Source organism: Podarcis vaucheri (assembly GCF_965113315.1).
Source record: "Podarcis vaucheri genome assembly, chromosome: 2".
Taxonomy (NCBI): domain Eukaryota; kingdom Metazoa; phylum Chordata; class Lepidosauria; order Squamata; family Lacertidae; genus Podarcis; species Podarcis vaucheri.
In genome coordinates this window covers 96096037-96120143 of record NC_138760.1, presented here as the reverse complement: position 1 = coordinate 96120143, position 24107 = coordinate 96096037, and the positions used below count along the sequence as shown (strand labels likewise).

The 24107-nt window shown below is 42.6% G+C and overlaps 1 protein-coding gene across 3 annotated transcripts in view; it reads left to right on the top strand.

The window, feature by feature from the left end:
* The window catches only part of GRM7 (glutamate metabotropic receptor 7), a 435430-nt gene that overhangs the window by 173706 nt on the left and 237617 nt on the right, over positions 1–24107 (top strand). The window lies entirely within an intron of this gene.

Here is a 24107-nt window from a genome sequence, read left to right as displayed (position 1 = left end):
CGCAGGAATCGCAGGCGACTGCAGCTGTTCCCTCCCCTTCCATCTTGAGATCGTGTCGTTGGGGTTGGCTACAGAGGTCCTCCATCATAAAAAGCTTGAAGACAGGACAAATAACTTCCCCCACACAAAAAAACACCTAGATCTCCCCCCACAAACGTTTGAGACTAGCTCCCCTAAATCTAAAAGATGGATCTAACTGCGCGCGCCGCTAGGCGTGCGCCGCTGCCCTGCAAACTCTGATAAGCTCCTCCCACAGCTAATCCCCTGCCTCAACAGAAACCCTGCCCCCTCTGACCTTTACACAGGGAAAACAGCTAATGAGCCACAAAGAAACACACACACACAAGAAAACCCTTTTTGCTCCTTCTTCAACTGATGCCCTGCAAACTCTGATAAGCTCCTCCCACAGCTAATCCCCTGCCTCAACAGAAACCCTGCCCCCTCTGACCTTTACACAGGGAAAACAGCTAATGAGCCACAAAGAAACACACACACACAAGAAAACCCTTTTTGCTCCTTCTTCAACTGATGCCCTGCAAACTCTGATAAGCTCCTCCCACAGCTAATCCCCTGCCTCAACAGAAACCCTGCCCCCTCTGACCTTTACACAGGGAAAACAGCTAATGAGCCACAAAGAAACACACACACACAAGAAAACCCTTTTTGCTCCTTCTTCAACTGATGCCCTGCAAACTCTGATAAGCTCCTCCCACAGCTAATCCCCTGCCTCAACAGAATCCCTGCCCCCTCTGACCTTTACACAGGGAAAACAGCTAATCAGCCACAAAGAAACACACACACACAAGAAAACCCTTTTTGCTCCTTCTTCAACTGATGCCCTGCAAACTCTGATAAGCTCCTCCCACAGCTAATCCCCTGCCTCAACAGAAACCCTGCCCCCTCTGACCTTTACACAGGGAAAACAGCTAATGAGCCACAAAGAAACACACACACACAAGAAAACCCTTTTTGCTCCTTCTTCAACTGATGCCCTGCAAACTCTGATAAGCTCCTCCCACAGCTAATCCCCTGCCTCAACAGAAACCCTGCCCCCTCTGACCTTTACACAGGGAAAACAGCTAATGAGCCACAAAGAAACACACACACACAAGAAAACCCTTTTTGCTCCTTCTTCAACTGATGCCCTGCAAACTCTGATAAGCTCCTCCCACAGCTAATCCCCTGCCTCAACAGAAACCCTGCCCCCTCTGACCTTTACACAGGGAAAACAGCTAATGAGCCACAAAGAAACACACACACACAAGAAAACCCTTTTTGCTCCTTCTTCAACTGATGCCCTGCAAACTCTGATAAGCTCCTCCCACAGCTAATCCCCTGCCTCAACAGAAACCCTGCCCCCTCTGACCTTTACACAGGGAAAACAGCTAATGAGCCACAAAGAAACACACACACACAAGAAAACCCTTTTTGCTCCTTCTTCAACTGATGCCCTGCAAACTCTGATAAGCTCCTCCCACAGCTAATCCCCTGCCTCAACAGAAACCCTGCCCCCTCTGACCTTTACACAGGGAAAACAGCTAATGAGCCACAAAGAAACACACACACACAAGAAAACCCTTTTTGCTCCTTCTTCAACTGATGCCCTGCAAATCCTGAGGTAAAGTTTTCAACCAGAGGTACTACTTCCAGGTTAGCAGAGTTTGTAACTTGAAGTGTTTGTAACCTAAAGTATTTGTAACCCGAGGTACAACTGTATACCAGGACTGACTAACTCATAACCCACAGACCCTTTCTAGTCCCCCTCCCACTGCTCACATGTCTTTTTTGTGTGGCACCCAAGCCCCAATCCAAAATTTGGCATTTCAAAAGATCACTTTTAAAAGAAACATTATTGACAGCTTCCATGGGTCCTGTCACCATGATTCTGTAATGCCAAAATATTTATTTGGGGGCCCCATTTTTTGTTCTATTTTGATTTTTAAACACACACACACAAGTAATTCTTTCAACATTATTATTCAGAATTATTTCCAACTTTGTCTAGTATCTTCCGACACAAAAATACTTCTACCTGCAGCACAAAGTTAAGCTATGGCTCTTGTTCCCACAGGAGACAGTGATGGCCTGGGTGGCTATAAAAGAGGATTATACAAATTCATGGGGGAGAGGGCTATCGATGGCTACTAGACAAGATGTCTGTGCTTTTCCTCCATGGTTGAAAGCAGCAGTGCTTCTTAATACTGGTTGCTGGAAACCACAGAAAGGGAGAGCACTCTTGTGCTTAAGTTTTGCTTACGCGTTTCCCACAGGCTGACCACTGTGAAAACAGGATGTTGGATTAGATGGGCCAGTGGTCTGATCCAACCAGTGGCGTAGCGTGGGTTGTCAGCACCCGGGGCAAGGCAAGTAATTTGCGCCCCCTAACCCGTGGATTTGCGCCCCCTAACCCTAACCCCCAGATGTTGCGCCCGGTGCAGCCAGCCCCCCCTGCACCCCCCACGCTACGCCACTGGATCCAACAGACTCTCCTTGTGTCCTTAAAAGTAGGGTGTGTAAGAGTGCAACCTAAAAAGTTGCAACAGCACACAAAACATAGGTAATCTTTCAATGCACTTTCCACTCCTTTGAAAAAAGAAGAAATATTTATATTACAATATATGTATTAGGGGGGAACTTAATATAGTTACTGTAGCACTGAGGAAGAAGGTAAGTCATTATAAAATATATATTGAAAGAAGAATGAACATGACTAACTGGGCTATGAACCATCTCTGAGATTGCTTATTGGTTAGATTTCATTATGTGCTGAGTTAAGGGACAAGAAAATCAGCAGGGAATTAATCTAGTAAAAAGCCCAGTTGACAGCTCAAAGTATGCAAATAATACCATCACACTGAAGAAAGGCAGCAAGAGAAAAAAAGAAAATAAATGCTAGATCAAAAGTGGGGGGAGATTGAAAGGAAAGATGTAGAATCCCAAGTATTCAGAGGCTCGATGTATGGCAATGACATGATCAGACAGATCCACATTATTTTAACAAAGATCCATATTTAGAGCAGCCTCAAAAGAACATCTTCTGAGAAGCTAAAGCACCACGTGTGAGAAGAACTAATTACCCTCTTGGCATTTCATATCCTGTGATCCAATGTACAGACATTGAGTAGAAATTGGGATTGACAAAGTCTACATGAGATGCATCTCAAGTACACAATTAGCTCCTGGGTTAAAGAGACTAAAGGGAACAGCATCAGGCATAATAATAATAATAATAATAATAATAATAATAATAATAATAATAATAGACTATTGATGGCCCTGTCACAACATTTTCTTGCCCACTCTAATTTTTATTTTAACCAAAGCAAATTCTAATCAGTGCTAAGTTCAATATTATATTAGTAGTAGTAGTAGCAGTAGTATCATGGTCAATAAATCTGTCACCTCCACCGGCAGCTAAACTAGTACAAACATTCATCCTGTATCAAGCTACCAGAGCAATGTACCATCACCACCCCTTACACTGAGCTGAGATGGCCAGGTTAGATTGTGTAGTGGCATCCAGCCAGCCAGCATTTGTGACTGCGCCAAACTCCCAGTGTTCATTGAACATGCAGAATGTTAGAAGGTCTGCTGGTGGCTCCCTTTCTGGCAGATCCCAGTGGAAAACCTCAAAACAGGACATTCCAAAGGCAAGGAGAGGTTGAGCTGGCCTAGGAGCCACTGGATCTTGAGCTTGCCCCACTGCCATCTTGTGACTGCATCTGGACTGTGGATGCAGGAGCGGTTCTGCCACTTCACAATGCCCCACTAACTGGTGTGGGGGTTTTGTTGCACCCCATATAATGCATTTCAAACCAATTCACAAAAGCATAGAACTCATGCCAAACCCAACAAAATTCATCTTCTTTCCTTTGATGTATTTCACTAAAGGGTCCCAAATATTCTGTTATCTCATTGTCTAATATTCAGATGTACTTAAGAGATCATGTGCTCTGAGTCACAAAGTAAATACCGTGGCAGAATGCAGCCAAAGACAAGCACTTTGAGGTCCCTTTGATTTATGTGGATGAGTTAAACATGTACTTAGATTTCTGTCATTTCAATCAATAGGAATTAAGCCTGCTTAACTTTGGTTGCATTACGCCTTGTGTATTTTGCATTTGGTTACTTGGAAAAAAGGAAAAACCCTTTTTTCAGTAAGGTTATATAATATAATAATTAAACAGGGTTTTGTGATAAATTGAGTAGGGTTATATAAAAAGTGTCCACTCAACTTCTGTGGGGGAAACTGGAGCACAAAATACAGCCTATTCCTCTCTGCCATGAATCCACTTGTGTACACCTCTCTACCTTTGGGACCAGACTAGTGGAAGTGATAGTGGCCTCGCCTACTTCTCCATGATTCTGTCAAAAGTGAAAAGAGACAAACCCAGCATCTTGACACTCTGGCATCTCCCTCTGTTTGGGCTCATAGGAATTCAGGTACAACTCCCGCCATCCATGGCAGCCAATGCCAATGGGGTGTTTTACTGCTATCCCAAGCAGAAGGAGATGCCACAGGGCCAAGAAGGTGGTTGTGCCTAATGAACAACAACAGAGCGAGGTGCAGGCAAGATGGAGCTTTTTCATCTAAGGAACTACGACAGTGTTGGTGTTGCCTGTCTGGCCCTTAAGGCAGTGGCAAACCCAGGGGTCTCAAATTTCAGCAACATCAAAATTTGGTGTCCCCATCTCTTGCCTTCCATTCTACATCATAGTTGTGGCACTCCTTGCAGCACCCCCGAGGCTCCAAGCCCAGTGTGAGTGAACTGATCACTCTCCCCAAATCTGCCTCTGCATAAGGTCAGCAGGAGGGAGGAATCAGTTGAAGGATGGATAGGCAAGCGAAGAGAGAACAGGAGGAAAGGAGGAATTTGTCAACCCCGTTGGGCCCCTTTGAACTCCAAAAAAAGAAAGAAAGATAAGACATACTAAGAGACAACCTTCATGTAATTTACACTTGAACAAAGCTGCTGTTCTTAGGTATCCTACATCTCAATACATGGAAATCCAAATTTACAGTGGGCAGTAGCCAACCAACTTGTTCCAACAGGATTTCCATTTGGGCAAAGGAACTTCAGCTCCTCTCCTCCTCTCCAGGCATTTTCCCTAAATCTGTATGGGGTCCCCCACCCCGCAACCTTTTAGAGCAGATTTGGGATTGGTGTGGGGTGCACAAGGGGGAGAAGAGGGGGGGAGTTCCATTGCACATGTGAAAATTCTTACACTGATAGAACAAGTTAGTTGGATACCATCCAGTATATGAAAGGGCAAGAGACAAACCTGAGTTGGCTTCTTTGTATCATTCCCAGTAGCATTTAGACCATTGACCAAATGTGCCCCTCCAGGTCTGACTAGCCCACCTCAGGGCTTTTCCTAGGTCATGGCTTCCTTCCCATGCTTTACTAGCCCTGCTGTACACCGTTCTTGAGGGCTTTTTTGTGGCTGGAATGTGTCCTTGAACTGTGCTCATCTCTCAGTGTTGTGTGTTATGTGTTATGTGGTGTGTGTGTGTGTGTGTGTGTGTGTGTGTGTGTGTGTGTGTTAATGAGCTACCCTACAGGGTAGGGGGGGAGCAGGGTCACCTTTGGCTTTTGTACAGCTAGAACATAGCTAGAACATAGCCTACTGTACAAAGGTCAGAGTCATGCCTATTGTTGCTTCCACGTTGCTTCTGGCTCTGCCCACCAGTGACAAGTTGCCCTCAGAAGGTTGCTTCTTAGGGAATATGACCCTCTCACTGGAAACTCTGATCCATCCCTGGATTAGAGAGAACAGCCAGTCATGGGTGAAATAACGAATGAAGAAGACTCTTTAATCAATTCAGGGTTTCTAATTCAAGCTAGTTTGCTGAACAAGTCAAGAAAAAACATGAGTAACATATCAGAAAGAGAAAACAAACAGTAATTTTCTAACTCTTCCTGTATCTTTGATATTTCTTAAAATCACTAGGTCAGATCAGTGATTCACATGAACAAACATTATCCTTATTCCTTGCAGAGGGATGCAAAGGACTCGCTGAAACTGGAGTGAACAGAGTTGCCCCAGGCAATGAAGACAAGGACCTGCTCCAGTTATCCACTTTCACAATGCATTGCAGGTCTGTGATTGATAGGGGAAGAGCCAGCATCCAATCAAATTGGATCCTGGGGCTTGGCAGATACAATGTGCAGCTAGATGTCAACCTTCTCCCATGACATTAGCTTTAGGAGGTGTAAATTGGGTAGGGTCTCCCCTTTTGCTCTTGCCCGGTAGTTTTAACAAAGGGTGGAATATCCTTGTGTGCCTGTGTGCTTTGTTCACAAAAGCTTTGGCTTTCATAACAGGGAAGCACTGTAAGGAACCACCTGTGCTCTGCACACAGCTGGCCTGTGTAGTCAGTCTCCAAGAGTGCAGCTTAGAGCTTCTCCCTTGGCAGCCAACCATGTTTGCTACATAAGAGCCCTTTTGGATCAGACCAAAGACCCATCTAGTCCAACACAACATTCTTACAGTGGCTATCCAGGAGTTGACAGCTTCAAACTTGATCCTAGCAACTGAGTGCCATGCTGCCACATTGTAGCTAGTAGCTATTGATAGCCTCATGCACCATTGATTCTTCTAATTCTCTTCTAAGGTCATCCAAGTTGGTGGCCATCAATACATCTTGTGGAAGTGAATAGCGTAACTATGCATCTTGTGAATAAGTACTTTCTTTTGTCTGTCTTGAATATTCCAGTTTCTTGATTGCCTCTTTCTACCTATACTAGCCACTGGGCCCTTCCAGGTGCAAAGGGTTATAAAAGACTTCCTGGGACTTTCTCTGGGCAGCAGCTGTCTTCTTGGCTCTAGCATTTGATTTTGGGGTTTGCTCCTTGTCTCTGACTCCTGTCTTGACACCCCAGGTCTACGTCCTCGTTCCCAGCTCCATGCTGAAAACTGCCTGCAGCTCTGCCCTCAAAAAGTGTAATAAACCTGAATATTAGGATTTTAACCTGAGTCTATGTATATTTTGAAGAGAAGTTCAAAATGTACATACAACACCCACACAACCCTTGAGAATTGTATTATCCTAACGGAAGCCTCTTTTTGTTTTCCTTCAAAATTATTCAACTATTTTGAGGAATGTTTTCCAGATTGAGTTCAGATTTCAGTCAATGTTATTTTGAGATATGCACAAACTCTCTATGAAATTGTACTACTTTCAATGAAACTCCCTTAGGTTGTTGTTGTTGTTGTTGTTGTTGTTGTTAGTTACCCCACCCCTCTGTTCAAGCTCTAAATACATGGTGTATTTCATTTTAGGTGAAATTTTGGTAGCAATTGAAGAAGTACAGAACTTCATATCTATGCAATAGTTGTGAACATTTCATGGAAGTGTATACTGCAAGTTCTCAGCCAGGTGGAATCATCAATTCCGTTGTGTCTACGCACCAGAAATTTTGGAGAAGCACAGACTATGCAATTGAAAGTGTTGTGTGCTTGATTTCTTTTTAAAAAGAACATGATATGATGAGAAAATTGATGCAGAGGAATGGAGTGTCTGTGGATGTTAAAGGCAGCAAGTTGAGTAGAAACTTGTTATCATGCTGCCTTAACCAATTTGTTTGGTCTGTGACAAATTCAGAAACAGGCTACTGAGAGAGGAACTATACTATCAGCAAATGTATGTGGCCACTTCTTCAAAAGTTAATATTAGATAGCCTAACAAACATGTAGACCACACTCAGTCAGGGATGACATCTGATGCCCTTTCTAAAACAGATACAGTGGTACCTCGGGTTAAGTACTTAATTCATTCCAGAGGTCCGTTCTTAACCTGAAACTGTTCTTAACCTGAAGCACCACTTTAGCTAATGGGGCCTCCTGCTGGTGCTGTGCCGCCGGAGCACGATTTCTTTTCTCATCCTGAAGCAAAGTTCTTAACCCGAGGTACTATTTCTGGGTTAGCGGAGTCTGTAACCTGAAGCGTATGTAACCCGAGGTACCACTGTATCCTTATTTAAAAGACAAATACTCACCACTCTTTTCAGATGTCTAATTTGTATGCACCAGTGCTTGGAGGTGGTGATGGGCTACAACTGAATCTTGAAGAGGTAGAGGTGTTAAGTGTCCCAAGTTTTCATGTCCAGGAGCTGGGGAGATGGCCTGCCTTGGATGGGATTGCACTCCCCTGCAAGGAGCAGGTTTGCAGCGTGGGGTATCCTTGGAGCTCAACGTGGCATGCATGGTTCTCCCGCTTGCCCATTTAATCCCCACAACAACTCTGTGAGGTTGGTTAGGCTGAGAGGCAGTGACTGGCCCAGGGTCACCCAGTGAGCTTCATGGCTGACTGGAGCATTGACAGAACCAATCTATTTAACAACCACTTGTTGTTGTTGTTGTTTAGTCGTTTAGTCGTGTCCGACTCTTCGTGACCCCATGGACCAGAACATGCCAGGCACTCCTGTTTTCCACTGCCTCCCGCAGTTTGGTCAAACTCATGCTGGTAGCTTCGAGAACACTGTCCAACCGTCTCGTCCTCTGTCGTCCCCTTCTCCTTGTGCCCTCCATCTTTCCCAACATCAGGGTCTTTTCCAGGGAGTCATGAGGTGGCCAAAATATTGGAGCCTCAGCTTCAGGATCTGTCCTTCCAGTGAGCACTCAGGGCTGATTTCCTTAAGAATGGATAGGTTTGATCTTCTTGCAGTCCATGGGTCTCTCAAGAGTCTCCTCCAGCACCATAATTCAAAAGCACCAATTCTTCGGCAATTAGCCTTCTTTATGGTCCAGCTCTCACTTCCATCACTACTGGGAAAACCATAGCTTTAACTATACGGACCTTTGTTGGCAAGGTGATGTCTCTGCTTTTTAAGATGCTGTCTAGGTTTGTCATTGCTTTCCTCCCAAGAAAACAACCACTACCATGCCCTAAACACCATGCCCAGTGGGGAATTGGCAAAAAGCCCAAAATTTGGAAGTGACCACATTATGAGAGGTGGAGGGTGGGAGGGTACAATGGCTAAAAGACGGGAAAGTGAGTTAAGCCTATAGATGCTCTGCACCCCACCCCTTGCCTTGCCACCATCATTGTGCTGAGCAAGGGGTGTCTATTTGCTCTCAAACAGGATGATATCCAGAATTGAGCCTTAAACATGTCCTACTGACTACTACTGGGATTGAGAGCAGAGTGGGACATCTGTCTAGTAAACAATGGTTTGGAGTTACAGATGGGTAGCCGTGTTGGTCTGCCATAGTCAAAATAAAAAAAATTCCTTCCTGTAGCACCTTAAAGACCAACTAAGTTAGTTCTTGGTATAAGCTTTCGTGTGCATGCACACTTCTTCAGATGTATCTGAAGAAGTGTGCATGCACACGAAAGCTTATACCAAGAACTAACTTAGTTGGTCTTTAAGGTGCTACAGGAAGGAATGGTTTGGAGTGATATTGCCCATTGCAGCAAAGTTACCAAGCCTGTCTTATAATGTATTAGGATATGTCTTGCAGCAGTATCCCTTGGAATGCCAGCATGGGATTCATTTGCAACAATATCCAGAACCTGCCCAGAATCACATTTTTTTTACTATAATTCTATTCAGACTGCTCTTTGAAATGCTTATGAATGCATTTTTTTAAATAAAGCCTTGCAAGGATTGTACATCCACGTAAAATTGTTCTCAGTATCTTTTAAAAAATTAATGAATCACTATAATATTTCTGCAAATAATAGCAATATTACTTTTTTGGCACAGCTGAAAATAACAGTAGGTCATTAGTGGGTTGCTATTGTGAATGCTGCAGGCTCTAGTATATATCATTTTCATGCCTGCTTGAGAGTGTAGAGATTGAAAGGCTAGGGACAACATTTGACAAAAGGTGTAGAGAGTGTTCGTGGACTACTGAAAAAGGAGCAGGAAATAAGCTTTCCCTGATTTCTGGAATTTGTGACCTTAAGATTCTACTAGTGCTATGCTCTAGGTGAAGTGGATTTTGAATTGTCAGAGACCTCAACTAGTGTAAAATGCATGAATATCTGAATCGAGGAGAGGCCAAATCTGTGTGATAAAATATATGGTATGAAAGCATAAAGTCCCTGGTTAATACCTAGTACTTTCAGTTAGCAGGTTAGATAGCAGGATTGGAAATGCATACTGTACTTTGTTTTCTGCAGCCTTGCAGTTCCACTGGCAATCAGATCAGACAGTGTTGGGCGAGATGTACCCATAGTCTTGAACATTCAGCAACATTTTTCATTCCCTTAGTAATCCGTGTAAGGCTGCAATCCTGCACATTTTGGAGTAAGTCCTATTATATTCTGGAGCAAATTTCTAAGGGCACCTACTAACAGCTGGGCAGCCACCCAGAGTAAGTGGCATGCCTGATTGAACTGCAGGCTACAATACATCTATGTCATATACGTGGCATTTTGATGTAAGACATTCATTCTCTGGCGACACTGGTTCCCCCAAAATGCTTGTTCAAAAATAACCATATAACCCCAGTCTTTCTGGATGTGTAGTACTAAATATGAAAACAAAAAAACAGCTATGCTATGAATATCTTGTCTTTCAACTGAATATTTTCCCTAGAAAAAAGTACATCCATTTAAATACAAGACACTACATCAGCAATGTTGCATAATTTCATGACATTATTTACCCTGACATTAATTAATTTTTTTGCTCATTCAGTGCACATCTAGAAGGGGGTACCAGAAGTTCACTGGGAGATGCACGTTTGTTTGGTTTCTTACTTGTGACATGGCTGCTATGTTTCTGAAACAAAACAAAACAAAACAAAAGGATTCGGCTTCTGGTGCCCCCAGTTAGCTATGATTTTATAATGGCAGCTGAATATTTGTTTATACTCATGCCTCTTTGGCATTTCATGTATGATAAATATGTTCATCCTTTGCTTTCTACTGGGAAATGTTCTTTAGGCTAGGAATTTGTCCTCATGATTGTGTATTAGAATGAGCAGAAGGCTTCTGTGCTGCTCAACATCTCTCAGTGGAGTTAAGATTTGATGCTTTGCCGATTACTTGTATTGCATCCAAAGGCAAGCGATGGAACTGTTCCATGTCACTCAGCACATAGTCCGTACAGCGTTCCTGCTGCTTTTCCTTTTGTGATAGTTCCCTTAGAAACTGCTTTTTGAAGGTCAAGGGGAGCACAATGAGCTAATATGGTAGGGGGGGTTATTGGTTTTGTTTTGTTATGTTATGTATTTTGTACTTTTATGCTGTGAACCACCCTGTGATCTTGGGATGGAGGAATAATAATAATAATAATTGAGAAGGTGGTGGGTCTTGTGATTCTATTAAAGGTCCCATACTGTTGCTCCAATATTATGAGCTTTAGGCAGAGTTAGCACAACTGTATGGATTTTTGGATCATTTGTTTGGTGTAGTGGTTAATGAGCGGTAGACTCATAATCTGGTGAACTGGGTTCGCGTCTCCGCTCCTCCACATGCAGCTGCTGGGTGACCTTGGGCCAGTCACACTTCTCTGACGTCTCTCAGCCTCACTCACCTCACAGAGTGTTTGTTGACGGGGAGGAAGGGAAAGGAGAATGTTAGCCACTTTGAGACTCCTTAGGGTAGTGATAAAGTGGGATATCAAATCCAAACTCTTCTTCTTCTCTTCTTCTCATAGAATTGATAACTCCGGTGTTGGAGTATCACAATTCTTGGGGAAATAGCTCGAAGGTGTCAGCCAGTTTTTAGCCATGTGTGCTATTTGGGTGATTTCGCAGTCCTGCCAATGGAAATCATCCCAGCGTTTTTGCACTTTTAATGTGCCAGAGGTAATCCAGCTAAGCTGTAGGCATTCTCCATATTCCTTGTAGACAGCGATTTAAAAGCATTGGAACAGAAAGCAAATTCCCAGGTGTTACTAAAGTGCTAGACAGATGAAACTGCCTTTATACCAATTATTAAGATGCTGGGAAGAATGAAAAGAAGGTAGTAAGACTCTGAAGACTCCTGTCGCTTGATACTCAGGCTGGTTGTTGTTGTGGTGGTGTTGTTGTTAAATTTATTATCTTCCTTTCACCAGCAAGTCTCAGGGTGGTTTATAACTGTTTAAAATTCAGTATTAAAAACAGTTAAGTTACACTCACAGGAAAAGGGTGGGTCCTGAAAACACATACTGTATCTCAAGTGCAAAGGCCAGAACATTCATTAGTGAGGGGTTGGTTGGTATTCATGAAGAGAGGCAGAGAAGAAAACAATGAAATGGTTTCAAAAACAGGGGTGGCTAAATGAGGGGGATGTTTTTAAAAATTAATGACAAATTCAAGAGCTCTGTGGAAAACGCTACACAATTATTTGTGGGAGCAGTGCATAAAATTTCAGTGCTAACATATATTAAAGCCACTGTGAGACTCCATTCAGTCTTTAGTAATTCCCATTTGATCCCTCCATAGTGAATCAGCACAGTACATGGAGAGGAACAGAGTATGCATGTGACCCCCTGTTCTCATAAGAGACAGGGAGGCTCATATGTGTGACTTTCAGACATTCTTATGCATTTTTTTTTAAAGTAAACAATAATCTTGTGGAGAGCAAGCATCAAGAAAAAGCCTGCCCCGCCCCTGCCCTGTCATTTTCACCTTGAACTGTAACCAAGCTAGAGGACAGAACTAGATGATATGCTAAAGGTGTGGTCACCTTTGATTATTGTTGTTGTTGTTGTTGTTAGTTTAAAATTATAGCCATGAGCTGCGTCATGACAATAGCATTGGCAGAGACAGTTAGATAAACATTTGCTGGAAAATAGAAATGGTTTGCTGCATGTGGGATGTGGCGACAGAGAGCAGAGTTTTGTTAGATTGAAGGCAGCCTTGGGTACTTCAAGGTGGTCGCTTTATTGACTTAGGTATCTGATATAAGATTAGTTCATCTGCTCTAAGAAGCTGCTTCATTGGGCTTTCCTTGAATATCTGTAAGTAAACATAGATTTAACAGGTTATCTAGTGCTGTATTAAATGGCCATGCCTTGTCCAAGCTTCAAAACCAGCCAAAGATGCTGGTACAGCTTTGGTGCAAACAAACAAGACATTGAATGCAAGACATTATGGTCAAAGACACACTGGAAGACAGGTCCGTGAGCTGGCAGGTGGGGATCAAAAAGAGCCAGAGGCAGGTGCCATGGTGAAAGATGGGCTGGTGATAGGTCCTGGACCAAGCAGGCAAGATAGGTAGAGAGGGATAGTCTATGTGGCTATTTTAGTTACTCAGACCAACAAATTGACTTGAATTACAGGTCTTATAATAACTGTTGTGCTCCACTTCATAGCACTGGCTTCATAGGAAATAAGGGGTCAAAGGTTAGCTGCTAGACTTTCATTTTGTGTGGGGATGGGGCAGCTGTGGTGTGCCTTCAACAGCTGCATTTGATGGCTTGGGGATAGAGTGGGGCAAAGTGCTGGAGAGTTTGGAGGAGGCCCAGGATGGTGGCGGCGCATGGGTCCACCACCAGGACTGAACCTCCATCTCACCTTGTCCTCACCCCATTTTCATTCTGGTGAACGGTGCCACTACCCCCACCACTCACACCCAGTGGCGGAGGAAGCTGCTCAGGCGCCTGGGGCCTACAGAGCCTGCCTGCCTCCTCCTACCCAGCTGTAGAGCTGCAGGGAGGCAGCAGGTGGGCAGCGCAGAGCCTGCGTGCTCCCAAGCCACTGTGTCTCTCCCAGGAGAGATGTGTGGCTCGGGCGTGCTGCAGGCACCATCATGAGTGCCGTCCAGCATTTTGTCACCCCCTCAGTGGTGACACCTGGGGTGGCCCACGCCCACCGCACCCCCTTCCTCCGCCCCTGCTCACTCCACTGCTGCTTCTAGCCCTACATGACCAGAGGAAGCTAATCTCTGTGTTGTTGTTGCAGAATTCCTCACTATTTAGATAAAGGGGAGGAACATATAAACCCAGGCTACAATGGCAACTGGATGCTTCCTGCTGGACATCCGGTGCTTTTCAGCATTTAGCCTGACATAAGCAACCAAAATTTCATTCCTGTGGGGAAAGCAAAACCATTACCATTACCAGCATAAAATGAAAAAGCTTGGACTTTTCACAATACTTCTGTCCTAAGGATATTATGAGTCGAGACCCAGAGTACAAAAAATCAAATGACAGAAATGAAGCATCTTCTGGAATTTACCGTATGCATCTATTTAGAAAATAAAATATCTGTTAGAACCCAATTTTTCATTTCTGCTTCAGTGAAAAGCAGTAATGAGAGCTGTCTTCCAAATCAGTTCCCACGTCCCCAGATATTTATTATAAACAAACAGAAACAACACACACACAGAGACATAGCCGTTCATGTAGGATGAACAAAACAAATTAAATTCTTTACAAACTAAAGTGTGTGAGAGACAGGGTTTTACAATGATTCTTTTGTTTGCCTTTGTTTGTTTAGCTTTGTTTTCCCAGGTGCAACCATTTTTTATTTTATTTTAATTTTGTTTGCATTTGTGTTCCATTCATTAAATAAATAAAGCCCAGTCTTGGAGAAATAAAGATTCACATCATTATTACCATAATCTGCAAATAATACAACAATAATGACTCACATATGCCTGGCTATATGGTGGCTCTGTGGTTTTACACAGACTCTGTTAGCTTGCTTGTCATGCAACCATTCATGTAAATTCTACACTGTACCTCCTGCCACATTTCAGCATTTGGTACTCAGTTGCAACCACAGCATTTCGAGCTACTGCAGCAAAATGGAGCGAAACAACCCAGATACCTTTCAGCACATGACAAAATGGCAGCCAATGAGGTCCACAATAATTGGCTTAGCACCATCTCAGGGTGACACAAAGTTACGGCTGCCATGGATGAGAACATAGGAGCCATTTCCTAGGGACTGAGATCCCTTTGCCTCCCACAATAAAATATTTGAGGGGGCCTGGCTTCCCCAAAGCTGGTGGACATTGCCATTCAAATGGTGTGTGTACCATGTCTTGTAATTCAGCTTGTGCAGCTGGTTATTCCTGCCTAAGTGCAGAACCTAATCTTCGTCCCTACTGAAATTCATTTTGTTAGCTTGGGCCCAGTTCTCCAATCGGTTAAAGTCATCTTGATTCATGACTCTGTCTTCTATGGCACCAGCAATTTCCAGAGGGTGATGGTTGGGGACTCTCTTCGCCCCTGTGCAGCCTTTAATGTGGGTTCAATAAATCCCCCATGCTGTTAAACATCTACATGAAACTGTTGAGTGGGGTTATCTGGAGTATGTTGTCAGCAATATGCTGATGACACACAACTCTACTTCACCTTTACATCTGCAGATAAGGCAATGGATTTGTTGGACCATGGTTTTGTCTTGGTAATGGAATGGAGGAGGGCCAGCAAACTAAATCTCAATCCAAATAAGACTGAGGCCCTCCCTGTTAGTGGGTGGTTGCCTAGAATAGATGGGTGGGAGGTTGCCTACTCTTGGTGGGGTTACACTTCCTCTGAAAGAGTGGGCATGCAGCTTAAGGATCCATCACTGTTGCTTGAGGCTCAGGTGACCTTGGTGATGTGGAGTTCCTACCATTAGCTTTGGATGGTGGCCCAGCTTTACTCCTATCTGGACAGGAATAGCCTAACTTCTGCCATCAATGCTCTAGGTTAGATTACTGCAATTCATTATATGTGGGGCTGCCTCTGAAGATAGTTCAGAAACTACAGCTGGTACAGAATTCAGTGGCCAGGTTGCTCACTGGGACGAGACGGTTTGAGCACAAACACCAATCCTTGCTTGACCGTACTGGCTGCCGATTAATTTCTGGGCCCAATTCAAAGTGCTGGTTTTGACCTATAAAGCCTTAACTGGCTCAGGACCACAATACCTCAAGTACTGCCTCTCCCCATAAGAACCGTCCCAGACCCTGTGACCATCATCTGAGGCATTTCTTTGTGTGCCTCCACTGCAAGAGGTCCAGAGGGTGACAACATGAGAACAGGCCATTATGCAATGAAGTTTCAAGGTTAAAGCAGTTGTGAGTAATTATTGGGCAGGCCTAATTTCCTGTAACAAAGTAATGGGAGTTGGTGAAAAAACATTCTTAACCACTGATACTATTGAAGGTGTTAAAAGCCCCCAAGGCCATGAACATCAATGTTCTGGAGAAGCTGCACTGTGGCTGCCTTTCTTTACATTGTAAATCCCATCTTTGAGCAGCTCATGACTGTGAGTGAAGTCTTTGTTGCAAATCCAACCACAAAATTCCCATTTAAGATTAGCTGTGTGCAGTTGCTCGATAATTAAAGTCTTTCTGTCACCATGGAGCCATCCTTGGACTTCGGTTGTGATATTTACGTTCTGTTCTCATTTAAAACAAAAACAAAATAAAAAACCCATGTTTCACACAAATATTGAGAAGTGCTATGCTATCAAGCATTTGCATTTCTCAACAGTCTCAGCAACACAGATATGGACAGGAATAGTATCCACATTTGCCCCCTATGAACACTTATCGCACATACTATATCTTAAGAATTAACACCCTTTCAGACTCCTTCAGTCTGGAATTATGTGTGTGTGTATACACATCCCACGTTGATAAAATTGCCAGCTGCCTATCATCCTTACTTTTTCAGCAAAAAATATTCTAAAGGTACAGTGTGTCCTTGAATGGAAGGATGCAAGTTGAACATAACTCTCTGTATTTCATGTGGGACAGCTTGACATTTAATCAGATCTTTCTGGGTATAGTTCTGAAAATCCAATTCAGTCCCACAATTTCTCCACACCTTTATTAAGAGCTAATCAGGGGTTTTGTGTGTGTGTGTTTTGCGAGGTCTGCGGGAATGTTGTACTTGTGTAATGACCACATTCAGATTTCTCTGATCTCATACATTGTTTTCCTGAAATTCCCACTCCCCTGCGGCTCCAGGGGAGTGGCGTTTGCTGTGTGGCATGGCTGCAGCCCACTCAGAAGGCCATCACCCACATGCACAGCTGTAGGTGGGGCATCCAGAACCTTCCCTTTCCAGCCATTGTGGCCAATGGGTTGGAATCCTGTCCCAAAAGACCAATTTGGTAGCAGTGGGAGGCAGATTGGGCCTGCTCTCTGCCAGTACTTAAGAGGGTGACCTCATGGAGTTCACCCTCTTTGGAGTCTATCTGCAGATTCGCTACCCACCCAGCCAAGCTGGAAGTGGCCTGCCCAGAGGTGAGTGGGCAGATTTTCATGAGGACATTGCCATGTTTTATTCAATTGCTGTGTTCCGGGACAGTGAGGATTCCCCCCTCCCCTGAAGACTTCATGTTTTCACCTGTGTCATAGCAACAGTCACAACTTTGGTGGATAAGGCATTGGGTTGGATCCTTAGCTGAACAGGTACCCTGTAAAGGGGCCCAGGAAAATTGTCTCTGCCTGGGAGCCCACACAGGGGTTTAAGTGGGGTTGATGAACCTGGTCCATGTCAGGAGCAACTCCCCAGCTCTGGGTCCACCCTGCAGCATTTACCAACCAGCAGACTGCATGATACCAGATTCATATGCAATGCCTTGGCCAGACTGCACTTGCATCTATAATCAATAAAAGTTGTGGCCTATTTCAACCCAAATACCAATCTCCTGTGTTTATTTCTATGTTTTCTGGCCCTTTCTATGCTGCGAGTGGCATGCACCTGCGATGGCAACGATGAATACACCTCTCCCACGCAGCATACCAAGAAATAAACTGAAAGCCCAGAAGAACCGCAAGGGAGCATCGAAAAGGCGCTGGAAATATTAGAAGAATACGGCAGATTAGCAGGATTTAAACTGAATAAATCAAAGACCAAAATATTAACAAAGAATTTGAGAAATGATATAAAAGAAAATTTAGAGAGCCAACATGGAATTAAAGTGACTAAAAAAGTAAAATATTTAGGTATTTGGCTTACACCTAAAAATATAAATTTAATTGAAGATAATTATACAACGACCTGGAATAAAATTAAAAAAGATCTGGATGTTTGGAGCAGAGTTAACCTCTCGTGGCTCGGTAGGATGGAGGCGATAAAAATGAACACTCTCCCCAAGATGTTGTTCCTTTTTCAGAATATCCCGGTCATTAGAGGGACTAAAATATTTAAAGATTGGCAGAAAGTACTCTCAAGATTTATATGGCAGGGAAAAAGACCAAGGATCAGATACAAACTACTTACAGACCGAAAGGAGAGAGGGGGGATGGCGGTACCCAACCTAAAATTATACTATGAAGCTGCCTGCCTAAGTTGGGTGAAAGATTGGATAACTTTGGAGAACACGGATCTGTTGGAACTTGAAGGTGTAGACAACAGGTGGGGCTGGCACGCCTACCTTTGGCTAAATAAAGGAAAAACACATAAGGGTTTTTCAAATCATATTATTAGAGGGCCATTATATGAAGTTTGGGAAAGAAATAAAAAACTGTTAGAACCAAGAACACCCTGGTGGCTGTCCCCAATAGACATTTTATCAGTTAAAAAAACAAATTTGGATGAGGAAAACTTAACATACGAAGATTTATTGACACGCTCCCATGAAAATTGGAAACTAAAACCGTACGAGGAACTGAAAGGAAAGTTGAAGGGGTGGCTACAGTACCATCAGATCAATGCAAGATGGACGGAAGACAAGAAAGTAGGAATGAATGAAAAGAAATCAAAATTTCAAATCGAAATAATTGAAAGCAAATCTAAATTATTATCCAAATTGTATAATATTTTATTGGAAGAAGACACAAAAGATGTAGAAACTAAAGAGGTTATGGTAAAGTGGGCTAGAGACTTGGGACACAACATAGAATACGAGAAATGGTCGAAACTATGGAATCAGGGAATAAAATTCACAGCAAGTGTGGCAATTAGAGAAAATCTAGAAAAGATGATATACAGATGGTATTTAACACCAGAAAAATTAAATAGGATGTACAAGACCGGTAACAAGGCCTGCTGGAGATGTAAAACAAATGAAGGGAATTTTATACATATGTGGTGGACATGTGAGGAAATAAAAAAATTTTGGAATCAGATATATGATGAACTAAAAAAAATATTTAGACTCACATTTCCCAAGAAACCAGAGGCCTTTTTACTAGGGATGGTTGGAAAAGAAATACCAGAAAAAGACAAAACCCTGTTCCAATACGCAACAGCTGCGGCTAGAATGCTAATCGCCCAAAACTGGAAAAACCCAACTACACCAACGGTGAAAGATTGGCAACTGAAATTATATGATTTTATAGAATTGGCAAGAATGACGCAAAGAATCAGAAATCAAAAAAATACAAAGTTAAAAGAGGATTGGAATAAATTTATGGTATATAGTGAAGGCAACTCTGGTAACACAACAACTGCAGTAGGTTTGATTTAACTCTTCCGATGTTATAAACTAAAAACTAACACCAGCTGTAATATGATTTTATTAAAAGTAGAAACCCGAAATCAGGAGGGAGGGAAGTCGATGCAACGTATGTGTTTTCTCTTTTCCTTCACTTTTCTCTCTTTATTTTTCCTTCTTCTGTCTAATTTTTAATGTCTCTTTTTGGTTGTGCCTTTCTTTTTGGTTGTGTATGATGAAGAAAATATAATAAAAAGCATTTAAAAAAAAAAAAAAAAGAAATAAACTGAAAGCCACCCCACAAATTTGCCTCAGTACAAAAAGAAACACTTATTTTTATATTCAATTTTATTGTTATTTTTTATTTCATTAGTATGGGTGCATTTGCCAAATGTACAAGACTTATTTATTGAGGACTAAGGATTAGGAAAGGTTCTCAAATTTTACACGTGGACTTTAAAAAAATAATTTAAAAAAATGTTTATTTTACCTTTTGAATGAAGTTCTGATACAGGGCCATTTGAAATGTGACACAGTGACACAGAACAAACATGTCCGTGGCAAACAAGAACACTTTGCTTACAATGGCTGAATTCTTTGCATTTCATTTCATCAGTTTACTGGTGTTCTGTGTGTATGTGTGTTTTCCATAGGTAGCACATCTCACTGAGTTACAGCAGGGAGAACAAGGATTAATGGCAAGTAGGTTTAATGAGGCTCTTATGCACAATTTGCAGAGATTAGGAGGCTCTTTCGTTGGACACATTTTACCACTACAAGCTCACCGACTGTGTTCTGAAGTCATTCTGAATCAACATTTAACAGATAGCTTTCCTTTGATAGCTCTTTTATTCTGCAGGTGCAGCTAAATGGGGTGAGGAGGCGGGGGGAATTTGTGAAGGGGAATGGCTTCTATACCATTATTATGAAGTCTCCTTAGCTTGACAAAATTTTTAGATATACCCCTACATTCCAAACAAGGATATAACAAATTTGGGGACAGGATCAGTTTCTCAACTAGAGTTCCCTCATTTTGGAGAGCAGCATCTGTGGGGGTTTTAAAAATAGGATTACCACTGCATTTGAAAATGGATATATTGGATGTGGGAGCTGCAAAGGGTAGGATGGGGGTCCAGCATGTGGGTATCAGTATCTGGCTAGCCATTGTGAGAAGTCCACTCACCCTCTCTGGTGGGCGCCATTGCAGGCTGGCATTCTCCCATGCACTAGGATCCACCATGGGAATTCCCAGGGACTGTTTTCCAGGCAGCAAAGGAAGCCTCTGGGCTGAGCTTGCTGCCTGGGTAAATGGTCCCGCCTGCTTGCCTAATCAGCGAATTGTGAGCGGGCATGGGCCACCAGTATATTACATAGGTATATTACATAGTCAGCCACTCTTTGTTGGATCGTCTTAGGTTCATCCAAAGTGCTTTTGCAGGGAACAAATAAGATCATTTGGGGCGAAGTCAAAGCTCTTAGCTCTATGTGTGTGTTTAAGCCCTTGCAGGTGGCTACAGCCTTAGCAGTTGCAGAAGGTTCTTCTCCATTGGCACATGGTGTTAAACTCCAGGCACTCCAGTGTTAAGATATGACAGAATTCGTCCTGTGCATTATATATTTTGAACTCAAGTGTACCCAGACATGGCCTTGCCTAACTAAGGCATTGGGTGGTGAGTCACTTATTTGCACTAGATGCAATCTAGCAAAGCCTTTGTGGTGCCATAAAATAGGACACTTGATTCTGTTGTAGGTGGCCAAGTTTTTAAATGAAGCTCCCTGCTGTGTCACCTCAAGCAAGCCATGATCTCTCATCCTAACCTAACTTACAAGTCTGCTGTGAGGCTGAGAGCATTATGGTCCCCAAACAACTTCCTCGTGATGAGTTATTTCCCTTTCTTCTATAATATTTAGCTATACCAATGGCTGTCAGTGATGGAGATACTCATAACATGCTGCTGCTGAATGAAGCCCTGAGTGCACTTAAACTTACTTATGATGGGAACGGGGTGAAAGAACTCATTTACAGAGAGACTGTTTTCACTGCTATTACAATGGTGGACATGTTGTTTATTATTTGCTTCACAAAATGTACACACCACTTGACTGTAAAGAATAGGACCCTTTTGAACTTCTTGGAGGGAAAGAAGAAAATACGTTCAGAAGTTTGTGAAAGAAAGGGATCAACTTTTGGTGAAGAGGAGAATGCAAGGACTGAAAATGCACCAAAGTTTTAAAGAGTAACTGTATCACTTTACAGTGGTACCTCGGTTTACAGACGCTTCAGGTTACAGACTCTGCTAACCCAGAAATAGTACCTCGGGTTAAGAACTTTGCCTCAGGATGAGAACAGAAATCGTGCAGTGGCAGTGCGGCAGCAGCAGGAGGCCCCATTAGCTAAAGTGGTGCTTCAGGTTAAGAACAGTTTCAGGTTAAGAATGGACCTCCGGAACGAATTAAGTTCTTAATCCGAGGTACCACTGTATTCCTCTGTTCCCTTTTGGCTTTTGCTGAGTGCTTTCATGGCAATTCCAAGACCCATGATGGCTATGTTCTGCCTCCACAGCTTGAGGCAGCAATTCTTCTATCAGGAGCGGAGAGTCATCTTGGGCTCAGGACTTGCTCATGGCTTTTCCACAGAACATCGTGCTGCTCTAGGTGGGCTACAGGCCTGGCCCAGCAGTCTCTTCTTATGTTCTGATAATACGGATATGCTGGATCATTGAAAAAGTATGGCATAAGCTAAAGTGATCGTGAGATCACTTCAATGTGCAATTATCTCATATTTCAATCTGCCTTTGCTTACAAATACACTATTCGGTATACTTTCAACAGCTTTCCTCTGTTATCACACAAGGCTTGAGTAGACCACAAGGGAAAGTTTTTTTGTTTTTTGTTTAATGAACTAGCCATTTTACATGACAACCACCACAATTATTTTCATGGGTCCTGTGGGTGAGTTGCCGCTGCTCATGTATGGGTATATTCATATCAAAGACTTAAATCCTTTTTTGCTTTTTTTTAAAAAAAAAATTAGCAAAGCAAAGGGTGATTGACATGAGCTGACAACATTGCTATGGTTTTCTAGAGGTATAAATAGACATAACAAATGTTCTTAGTATACATTGCTCGTTTTTAAACATATTTATCTTGAATTTATCCAGTCATGGACATTGGAACCTTGTCTGCTGTGAATATTAAATCTCTTCAAGTTTCACCCCCACCTCCTCCCATTCTAAAATACAGTTTAAGCTGGTGGACACCCTGGTGCATTTCCCAAAACAGAATACCCTTCTCCCCAAAAGGAACACGTGAAACAAGATAATACAATACAAGTCTAATAGTATCTTAATTTATTATGGTGTAAGTCTCTGTGAGCCACCAAAAAGATATGCCAAGCCAGTAAAATACAACTTTCTATTTCTTTTCTTTCTTTCTTTTTCCCAACCCTGATAAACAAAAATGCAAATACTCTGTGCGTATGCAGTTTCACATTTTAAACTCACTGTCTATCATTTAAATTGTCATTGTTTTTGCTCACTTCCTGCCTTGGGTCTGTTACTAACAATCAGCCTAGTTTACATCATATAACTGCTGTGAAGATATAGAAGGCATTATAAGGGGACACAATGCTTGGATACATAAAATTTTTGATTCTTTTAACAGTGATTTTAAAATTGTTGGCTGGAAAGGAAGCACTCAGAACTGTTGCTAGGCAGGAGCTCATGTAGGCCAGAGGATCACATTAGAAAGCAAGAAAGAGAAGACTGAAATTTATACATCCCTGGAGATCAGAGGCATTTTACTGGAAATAGAGTACTTGAAGAAAACTGCACACGTGCCAAGTGGCAAGCCTATAGTGGGCAGGCAAAGTGGAACTGTACCGTACATCTACAGGCAATAAGGTTAATGTGGGCTGGGATTCCTGCCAATTTCTCAAAGTGCCACTTTTTCTAATGAAAGCTGAAGACATATCCAGTAGTCCATGTTTGGAGAAAACTGTCCTGGACAAGCTAATGCTGTATGACCCAAGTATTCTTGTTTAATTAGATTTGAGGAGGTGGATTAGACTGCAAAGTAGGAAAACATTTTATTTTGTGTGTGTATCTTTTGGACGCATCATACATGGAGACTTAGAGATCAGTCTGCGAGGCCATTGGGTTAGCACTTCTCCTTCATTTTAGCTGCAAAGAAATTGCAAACCCTGGATTCTGCAATGTCACAATGCCAGTGTGGTGTAGTGGTTAAGAGTGGTGGACTCGTAATCTGGTGAACTGGGTTCACGTCTCCGCTCCTCCACATGCAGCTGCTGGGTGACCTTGGGCTAGTCACACTTCTCTGAAGTCTCTCAGCCCCACTCACCTCACAGAGTGTTTGATGTGGGGGAGGAAGGGAAAGGAGAATGTTAGCTACTTTGAGACTCCTTCGGGTAGTGATAAAGCGGGATATCAAATCCAAACTCCTCCTCCTCCTCCTCCTCCTCTTCTTCTTCTTCTTCTTCTTCTTCTTCTTCTTCTTCTTCTTCATGACCAGGTTGATCTTTGTTTTCTTTGCAACTCCTCCACCTAAGACCCTGCTAATTCTAAAACTGAGATGCTGAACATCTAGCTTGTCTGATTACAGAATATTTTCTTCAGTGCTAAAAACCACACCCCTAAAATGAAATGATTTAAAGTATTAAATAACTGCTTGCTGGCATCTTCCAAAATGCAAAACATGCCACTGCATCCATAATTCTTTCTTCTCGCTTAGAATTTGACCTAATGATCATTTAAAACGTCTTCTTTACAATGTGCTGCTATAATTATTAACTGTGCCTTTTGGAGGATTTAGTACAGTAT